Raw genomic sequence first — 3,277 nt, forward strand, 5'->3', positions numbered from 1 at the left:
GCGTCGGAGATGTATTTTGGATCCTCTTCTTGTGAATGCCATAGTATCGATGATAACATCAACTGGTAAGTCAATAATGTCAGTTAGCCGAAGTTAACTAACTTAGTTGAACAAAGAGAAGCTTAGTAAGATATCTTCTCTACTCTGCCTCTTTATCGCAAGTAATGCCGAGTTCACACTGCACGATTTTCAAACTCGTCGGATCGCCGTTGTTTTCACACTGCGTGACTATCTGGGGTAGCAACCTTCCTTGTAGGTGCATTCAGATGTAGTATATAACGTTTTTTTTTATTAACGTCAAAGTGCATACAGTACCAACAAGTTTGACAGTCAAGGCAAATTCTGTAAACACTGCTTTGATAAATGTTTTTTCTTTTTTTCTTGTGCTTGCAGGTTCATTCAGACGGTCAACATTTGTGGCACCAAATGCATTGAAAGTCACAGATCAGCTGGAATTTTGGAAAGAGGGTGCAGCCTGAATCCCATCCTGCTGTTTCTCATCGGAGAGCTTGTCAACTTTTACTGTCAAAATGACTGAAATTTAACACAACACCACAAACTCATTTTTACTGTATTTTATTTACACTACCAGTCAAAAGTTATTGAACAGTAAGATTTTTAATGTTTCTTAAAGAAGTCTCTTCTGCTCACCAAGCCTGCATTTATTTGATCCAAAGTACAGCAAAAACAGTACAATTTTGAAATATTTTTACTATTTAAAATAACTGTTTTGTATTTGAATATATTTTAAAAAGTCATTTATTTCTGTGATGCAAAGCTGAATTTTCAACATCATTACTCCAGTCTTCAGTGTCACATGATCCTTCGGATTGTTTTTTACAGGTAAAAATTTTTTTTAACTAAATGAAAATAAACTCTACAGTACTGATACTGTAAATGAAAATACGGTAATAATACTGAAAATAAATACATTGTACTGTAAATGCAATTACAGTACTGATAATGTAAATGAAAACAGTAATAATACTGTAAATAAAGACATATTGTACTGTAAATGCAATTACAGTACTGATACTGTAAATGAAAATACGGTAATACTGTAAATAAAAAAATGTATATTTGAAGAGACCATAAATCCAATTCATAATGTTGCTTTAAAAAACACACACAAAGTAGGTAGCATTTATTATTGTGACCCTGGACCACAAAACCAGTCATAAGGGTCCATTTTGTTTAATTGAGTTTTTTTAATTTTAACTGAATAAATAAGCTTTCCATTGATGTATGGTTTGTTAGGATAGGACAATATTTGGTCGAGATACAACTATTTGAAAATCTGGAATCTGAGGGTGCAAAAAAAATAAAATCAAAATATTGAGAAAATCACCTTTAAATTCGTCCAAATGAAGTTTTTAGCAATGCATATTACTAATCAAAAATAAGTTTTGATATATTTACGGTAGGAAATTTACAAAATATCTTCATGGAACATGATCTTTACTTAATATCCTAATGATTTTTGGCATAAAAGAAAAATCTATAATTTTGACCTATACAATGTATTGTTGGCTATTGCTACAAATATAACCGTGCGAATTAAGAATTAAGGTCCAGGGTCACAAATGCTATTTTTCATAAGCTTAGGTTTTCAAATGTACTGATTAATAGTTAATTTTTCTCACCTCAGTGAAGAAAACAACTTGGTCTTCACCATGGATGGACAGAGCTTTGGCCACTGAATAGTGGTGATGTTTCTTCCACTGAAAGTTTTATTTCTGGTAAAATATTACATACAGAAATTATTTTTTGCCAAGGTGTTTCATGGTGTTTATTATGAATAAGTAGCACTTAATGATACACACCAGACTCAGGCTCACGGCAGCGCAGGAGTCTCCAGACCCTTCTCAGATGCCTTAACAGACACTCAAATATCCCACCTGCGACAAGATCAAATCAAAATATTTCTATGTAGCCTACAGTAGGTGGAATCCCTCCGCTTCTGCTTAATGTTGCCAACTTAGCGACTTTGTCGCTAGATTTAGTGTCTTTTTATGCACCTTCAGCACCTTTTTTTCAAAAGAAACGAGGAGCAGGGCTTTCAGTTAAAATAGATCTGACTGATCTTCTAACCCGAATGAACATTTTACATGTAGGAATATATAGTCGATATAGACAGCACAGCCATTACAGAATTTAACTTGTGCGCAAAATTGTAATATTGCATAAAACATTTACGAACCAGCAGTGTTTCCATCCAACGAGTCAGAGAGAACAAACATCGTGACTTCCTGATAAACTGCCACTAAACATCACTAAGAAAAGTAAGAGAAGCCACTGAATATAATAATTCTCAAATATAATAAATTACTTGCGCTTTAAGTGAGCAGACGAAACGCAATAAATGCGGTCTTGCTTTCGGAGGTGAATGTCAGCTGTTTGGGAACCAATTAAATCGGTCCGCTGGTTAGTCAGGTTTTGCTGTCCCATAGCGCAAAGTCACGTGCCTTTTTTGAACGCTCATGCGGGATTTATTCGCAAAATGCATTTCCATCTCCCATTATTCGCATTAACCCTTTTTTCGCACAAGTCAAAAACCACCTCAAGCGAGCTAAAAAACATTTTTTGCGAATTAAGGGATTTCTTTTCTAAATGTGGCGTCTCCACTCGTTTCTCATGCTTCAAATGTGCATTAAAACAGGGTGATGGAAACATGTGATTTTGTCATTCGACGTCTCCATTATAAATCAGGATTTTAGTGTCTTATGGGCCGCGTTTCAGTCACTATTTCATATTCATCTAGTTGTCTGACAACAGAAAAATAAACAAATTAAAAGAGTTTTACTTTGAATTTGGCGGTATTAAAAGACGTCATTCAGCGGTTTTTTGCGAGTTTTCGAGCTTGGTTTAGTTACTTTTCATTGAAAGAAGTTGGGAGGCAGCCAGGCGATCAAGACCGCATGCCTCAAGCGTCTGTCGGTGCTGGTGCTAGTGGACCTCTCGAGATCCATGAGGTTATGCACATCGCTTAATAGCTGGCCTCCGTTACGCAGGCGAGCCAGGCGACCACTTTTTGGTAATTAAACATCTCTAAAGACAGAGCTAACTATAAACTAGTTCGGTCTGTCTTTAGGTCTGTTAGGAGTGCGAAATACGAAGTTATTATCCAACCCAGGATAATAACTTCATATTTCCGATGACAAGTAGCCTAGTTCGGGTTTCTCACTAATATCCACAAACTACATCTATTTCGATGTTATTTTGCATTTACTAATTTAAAATCGCATCAATACCGAGATACTTACAGTAGAATAATAAC

The sequence above is a fragment of the Sinocyclocheilus anshuiensis genome, unplaced genomic scaffold (assembly GCF_001515605.1).
Source record: "Sinocyclocheilus anshuiensis isolate Anshui unplaced genomic scaffold, SAMN03320099.WGS_v1.1 scaffold504, whole genome shotgun sequence".
Lineage (NCBI taxonomy): Eukaryota > Metazoa > Chordata > Actinopteri > Cypriniformes > Cyprinidae > Sinocyclocheilus > Sinocyclocheilus anshuiensis.